The sequence below is a fragment of the Lissotriton vulgaris genome, chromosome 11, assembly GCF_964263255.1.
Source record: "Lissotriton vulgaris chromosome 11, aLisVul1.2, whole genome shotgun sequence".
NCBI lineage: Eukaryota > Metazoa > Chordata > Amphibia > Caudata > Salamandridae > Lissotriton > Lissotriton vulgaris.
The window spans coordinates 593,254,835-593,262,403 of record NC_141699.1 but is presented as its reverse complement, the minus strand read 5'-3'; positions in this window follow the sequence as shown (position 1 = coordinate 593,262,403).

Sequence of the window (7,569 nt, the reverse complement as noted above, 5' to 3'; positions counted from 1 at the left end):
GGGCATCATATTGGGCTGAGACCCTAAGGTTAGAACCATCTACACCCCACCAATAATTTAAATGAGAGAACATCTCCCACCCCCGCTAGCTATACTTTCCAACTCGACGTGATACCACCACAAAACTGGGTAACGTAACTAAGGTTTTCTTCTGAGGACACACTAAAATCACTATCCAAAAAATACTAACCTTGGTTTCCTGTAGCGTGCTACTCTCCTTAAAGTGCTTCTACGCCCCCTCAGGACAGGACTATATAAATGCAATTACACAACAATAGCCAAGTCTATTGTTTCATGATGGACATGGGCGTAGCTTGGTTAGTAAGATTTGGGAGGGGAGTGGCAGTCAGCTTCAGAGTTCCCGACAATCATGCTGCCATATAATGTTAACATATATAATGCGACCAGCAGGGCACAAAGAGATGCTTAAGGGAGAGCGGAAAGGGAAGGAATGCGGATTGTCAGGAGTGCCGGGCGAGAGAAACACAAGATTTTGTAAAATAAACAACTTTTTTGTGGGACTTTCAAAACAGAGATGTGTGTGTGTTTTAGTAGCTGTGCACATGCACAAATCCCAGGTGAAATCCGACAGGCATCTCACCCTAATCGACTGAAAGACCCCTTCCGAAGCTTTGCCCTTGGTGATGGATTATACTCTCACCCTCACAAACCCTCTCACCCTCACAGCCCTCATCCTCACACCCCCTCACCCTCACACCCCCTCACACCCTCACTCTCAAACCCTCTCAAGCTCACACCCCCTCACCCCGTCACCCTCACCCCTGTCACCCTCTCCCCCGTCACCCTCCCCCTCCCCCTCACCCTCACACCCTCACCCTCACAACCCCACACCCTCACAACCCCACCCCCTCCCCCTCACACCCCTTCACCCTCACACCCCCACACCCTCACACACCTTCTCACACACCCTCTCCCCCTCACACACCCTCACTCCCGCTCACCCTCACTCCCCCTCACCCTCACACAACCTCACCCTCACACACACCCTCACCCTCACACACACTCACCCTCACACACACTCACCCTCACACACACTCACACACCCTCACCAGCATAGCATAACAAAACATAGCATAACAAAACACACCCTCTCAACCTCACACCCCCTGACCCTTACCGTCACACCCCCTCACCCTCACACACCCTCACCCTCTCTCACCCTCACACACCCTCACACACCCTCTCACACCCACTCACCCTCACAGCCCCTCACCCTCACTCACCCACTCACCCTCACACACCCTCACACACCCTCTCACCCTCACACCCCCTCACACCCTCACCCTCAAACACCCCCTCACCCTCACACACCCTCACCCTCACTCACCCTCACAGACCCTCTCACCATCTCAAACCCTCTCACCCTCACACCCCCTCATCCTCACACCCCTCACCCTCACACTCCCTCACCCACCCCCTCAACCCCCTCTCACCCTCACACACCCTCACCCTCACTCCCCCTCACCCCGTCACCCCCACCCTCAGCCTCACACCCTCACCCTCACAACCCCACACCCTCACCCTCACAACCCTACACCCTCCCCCTCACACCCCCTCACCCTCGCACCCCTCACCTTCACACACCCTCACCCTCACACACCCTCACCCTCACACCCCCTCACTCGCCCTAACCCTCACTCTCACTCACCCTCACAACCCCTCACCCTCACAACCCCTCACACACCCTCACCCTCACACACCCTCACCCTCACACACACTCACACACACTCAATAGCACATCATAAAATAACACAGCATAGCGTAGCATAACAAAAAAAGCATAGGATAGCAAAACATAGCATAGCATAACAAAACAAAGCATAGGATAGCAAAACAAAACATAGCATAATAAAACAAAACATAGCATAGCAAAACACAACAAAGCATAGCATAGCATAACAAAACACAACAAAACATAGCATAGCATAACAAAACATAGCATAACAAAACAAAGCATAGCATAACATAAAGCATAGCATAACATAACATAAAACACAGCATAGCATAACAAAACATAGCATAGCATAACAAAGCATAGCATAGCTAAACACAACAAAACATAGCATAGCATAACAAAACACAACAAAACAGAATAGCATAACAAAACAAAGCATAGGATAGCAAAACTAAACATAGCATAGCATAACAAAACAAAGCATAGGCAAGATGGCGGTCTGACTTAGGACCGCATAGCAGCAGCTCGCCTGAGCTCCGATGAGCAAAAGGAAAAAAAAGGATCACTCCCTCTTTCGGATGATATAATTAGGAACTAACCACCTCCAACGTATTGTTATGGTGCTACAAGTCATCTGAGTTCTAAATTGCAAAATTCAAGGATAAAAGAAGGTACTTTTTTTAATGAAAAAAAAAACGGAACACTCATTTTCCCAGGGATGTCAAGCGACGTCAAATGCTTACCTTCAGAAGAGACGTGTTCGGTGAGCAAGCAGCAGCTAATCCTTGTACTGCTTAACCGGTTAATTTTGAAAACTCTGAGCCTCGTCCCGCTCTGGTGCTCTCTGTGTGCTCCTTGCTCACTGAACCTCAGTCAAACGCTGCAGCCGCAGATACATAGCTGCCTGTCTGAACCGAATCCAGAGGCTCAGACAGATCCAGAGGCTTGTTCTAAAGTTCTTCGGATATTGTGTCATGTCAATTCCTCTTTCGATTGCCCAGCAGAACCCGGCGCTAGGCCCCCTAAGATAGCATCTGCGGTGTCATCCGCTGCAGCCCGAGCAAGACTAGCAAAGGCAGCTCGAACGCTTCGGGAAGAAACGGAGCGGATTCAGAGGAATGGAGGCGGACCCGAGAGCATCTCTACTCCTGCAGGGAGGCGCAGAGGGAAGACAAAGAAACCCCCTTCAACTGAATGCTCCCCAAGGCAGGAGGCGCTAGCTGTGAGAAGGAAAATGAATAAACAACCACAGTTTTCCTCCTCTGGAGGGTCAGTTATGGATTTCTTGATGAGAAAACAAGCTACTAAAGGTAGAAATCAGTCTGGGATGAGCCCTTTAAGCTCGACTCAACCTGTTATCGGTATCCAGCCCTTGCAGATCTCACCGACTGATGAGCCTTCTGTCCCATCTCTCCGGACTCAGGAAACTGTAAGTACTGTGAGTTGTGGAGCGGTGATAGAGCCCAACGAGCCCAGCGAGGTCTGTAAGAGCACAGGGGCAGCTTTTAATGATGAACTGAACGAGCATGGCACAGCGGGGCTTTGTTTGTCCTTTTCTGGCGAAAGCGCAAACGTACTTGGAGGTCTAGAAGTGCAAGATGAGCTAGGGGGTCAAACCAGTAATACGAATGCCCCTATCCTGGAACAAACTTTGATCTTGACGTTGCCCAATCCCACGGCAACTCCAGAACTCTGTACTACCAGCCCTTCAATAACTACTACAAAACCTATCTTGCCCCCGGTGATTTCAGAAACTCCTGAGATTATCCTCCATTCAGTATTGCCTTCGCAGGTTGTGCAGGAAATGCGCTCTATGACCACTACTGTAGAAGGTGATAAAGAACCTTCTGAATTCTTCTCCTTTTCTGATGATGCGGGGGTGGAGTTAGAAACAGAGGGTTCTGCAGAATCGGAGTCTGAGTCTGACTTGGAGTCATTTGGTGGGTCCGATGAGGAACCTGGATCGGAGTATATCTGCAGCTCCTCCGAAGGCAACGTAGAAGAAAACGTAAAAGTCAACACAGTGCGTGCAAAGCCAATTTCTAGTTCTAGACCGTTGCAATGCCGCTCCGAGGAGGATCATCCCCCTTCAAAGTTGTCCCTCTACTCTACACAAGGGTCCAAGCACCCTAATTCCAGCGAAATTCCATCAACAGCGGTGGAGACTATTCTGCAGGCCATTGCAGCTCATAGGGAGGAGACGACCCTTGATAGTAAAAGATCTAGAGCTGCACTTCGGAAAATCCAAGGGGTAGTCAGAAAGCTCACTAAGTCTTGCACTGCGTTTGGGGAAAGAGTCACGGAGATCGAGTCAAGAGTGCTCCACAACGAGAATGAGGTTATGGTTAATACAGAAAAAAATCAAGTTACAAGAAGCTGAATTAGTGGATGTAAAATGGAAACTTGAAGATTTTGAGAACAGGCAGCGCCGTAGTAACCTACGTATTTTAGGAATCCCAGAAAATATTGAGGGCGGGAACATCCGTGCTTTTGTAGTGAAAATGTTCAGAGTCAATGCCCGAATTGACTGATTGGAACTGGGACGTGGAAATTCAACGAGCCCATCAGATCCCATTTAATTTACCAACTAAACCTGGAGTATATCCACGAGCCATTTTGGTTTATTTTGGAAAATTTTTGTTAAGGCAGACAGTTGCAGAGAAAGCCAGGCCTGACCGTAAGCTGAAGTTTAATGATTGTTTTTTTTTTACAAGGCCTGACTTTTGTCACGCAACTGTTGAGCGTCGATGGCGTCTACGCTCGCTGATCAAATCCTTTCAGGATAAAGGAGCCCAGGCCTTTCTGAACAATCCAGCTAAGCTAAAGGTTGTTCTTGGAGGACAGACCAAAATATTCACTTCAGAGATTAAAGCTAAAGCTTATTTAGATGAGCTTTAAAATGAGGTCCGCTAAGTAGACCTTTGGTCATAACTCTGTTACTTCTTTGTAGAGGTCTAGGTAAATTCAAATGACATGTTTATTATGTATCTTCACTTTTGCTTTTGTGGTTGGTGATCCTGTAGTGATTGTATTTTAGAAACTAAGGAGGCAGTTCAGGTGTAGCTCTGCTTTCCATCACCCAGACTCTGGTAGAGTCTGAATGCCTATGGTTGGGGGGAGGGTGCTCAGGGGGAGGGTTGTTCAGGGGCGGCAGGGTAGGGTGGGGGGTGGAGGGAGGGGCAGCAAAATTAAAAAAAAAACAGGTCAGTTAAAAGGAATCACAGTGTGTATGAAGTACAATAAAGTAAGGGTCAAACAAAATAAGTCATTGTTGCATATTAAGCATACTCAGTTGTTTTCTGGTAACACAGGTTGGCTAATCTACTGTTACGATAATGGGTAAGCTAACTATACAAACATTGAATGTAGGGGGATTACTGACGGCTAATAAACGACAGCTGCTGGCTGAATTGATTCGTTTAAATCCAGTTGACATCTTGTGTCTCCAAGAGACACACATACCCTGGGAGAAAAGATCACTGTGTAAATTGAGGGGTTATAACTTATTAGCAACCTCAACTCAAACTTCAAATATAAGGGATGGTGGCGATTTTGGCAAAAACCCATCTCTGGGAGGCTCTACGCCACCTGTCCGATCTTTATGGTAGGTGGACGGTGGTTAAATTGGCCTTGGGTATTACAATTTGTACCATTTATGGTTCAAATCAAGATGACCCAGCTATTTTTGAATTCTTAGAAACAGAGCTTCCAACCTGGCAGGGACCAATTATCGTCTGTGGGGATTTCAACATCTCTCTTAAAGTACAACCAGGCATAAATCCCCTTCAACAGAAATATGTAGGCCGCAAACCTAAGGTGTTTAAGGCTCTTACAAGACTGGCTAATAGTCTGGGTTTAGTTGATTTTTGGAATCATATAAACCAAGATGATCCAGGGTATACATATTTTTCGAATCCTCATCAGAAACATGTTAGGATTGATTATTTCTTTGTTTCGTATGATCTTATTGCACAGTCTTCAATCAGCAAATGCCCCAAGATTGTTTCGGATCACAATCCACTTATTTTGACAACAAAAACACCTGACTCCTCTAATCAGCGAAGACCTTGGACGTTTGATCGCAAATTGTTGGCGAACAGCGAATACATTACTTATATTAAACTGTGGACGAATCAATTTTTTGAGGTCAACGTTTTAGTGCATCGAGGAATATCGTCTGGGACAGTTTTAAAGCGGCTCTTAGAGGCGAAACTATTAGTTTTCAAAATAGGGCTAGTAAACAGCAAGTCAATGAATATAATTTAAAGATACAAGCCCTAGTAAAAGCAGAAGAAAAACACACTACACAAATATCACGGGGTTGTGATTCGAAGCACGAGATGTATCAGGTGGCAATACTAAAATCAGATATTAATCATAGTCGTAGTCAGAGAGCTGCTCAAACATACAGAACCTATAGGAAGGATGTATACGACAGTGGAGAAAAGGTTGGCAGACATTTGGCACTACGCACGCGGCAGAAGAATGTCACTAAAAATATCACCTCTATACATGATAATGGTCAGATATATACCCAAACGTCTGATATAGTTACGCGATTTCAACAATATTATCAGAAATTATATAATGAGGATGTAGTGCATACTGAAAGTGACTCCTCGGTTTATTTAAACAATTTACTTAATTACCCGGAGGAGGAAATGCGACTTGATGATCTCTCTCGCAATGATCTGGAAAAAGAAATTACAATAGAGGAGGTACTGGCTGCTTTGTCTGCACTTTCTCCTGGCAAGGCCGCAGGCCCTGATAAAATTCCAATCGATTTATACAAAGTATTGAGCCACCAGCTTGGGCCTCTTCTCCATGACCTATTTTTAGGCATTCAATATAATGGATCCCCCCTCAATCCTGGAACGAAGCTAATATAGTTGTATTTCCAAAGAAAGGCAAACCCCCAGAATTTGTTATATCTTATCGTCCAATCTCGCTAATCAATTCGGACTCTAAATTATATGCTAAAGTGATGGCTGCCAGGTTGAGTGGGGTCATTGAACATCTGGTCTCCCCGTGGCAGCATGGCTTTGTCCCTGGGAAGGGGACTACTGATCATGTTAGCAGGGCTATCACTTTATTCGATGCCATGTCTGTTATGGGGGGTCAGATGTCAATGATCCTCTTGGACGCGGAAAAAGCTTTTGACCGTGTCTCTTGGTCATTCCTATGGGCGGTCATGTCACGTATTAATTTAGCCCCAAATTTTTGAAATCTATTAAATCCATGTATTTATCTCCCAAAGCAAAGATTCAGTTATTAGGGTATGATTCTGGTTACATTAATATTTCTAGGGGCACCAGGCAGGGGTGCCCCTGTTCCCCCCTTTTATTTGCACTATATATTAACCCCTTAATTTAAAAACTTCTTGAGAGTCACCTAATTAAGCCAGTTGTCTGCGGTCAATATGATACGAAAGTGTTGGCATATGCAGACGACATAGCGGTCGTTACATCCGATCCCTCGGAGGCCATGAACACAATTGAGAGCGTGACCTCTGAGTATGGCAATTATTCAGGTTATTGTCTTAATAATGGGAAAACAGTAATTGTAAGTACTGACAATGTTGATTGCACCGATGTTAGGGTAGCCAGTAAAGCTACATACTTGGGAGTTATGATTAGTCCAGATATCAAACGTATTATAAAACTAAATTATGATCCTCTCCTGGACAGAATTAAATCAGATCTAGATCGTGTAAACAGTCTGTACCTCTCAATCATTGGTAGAGCCAATTTTTTAAAAATGAATGTGCTTCCTAGGTTTTTATACCTATTCCGTGCTATCCCCCTAGCTATCGATGATAAGATTCTAAAAATGTTAAACTCCTTTATGTCCACATTTATTTGGCAGCATGGCAA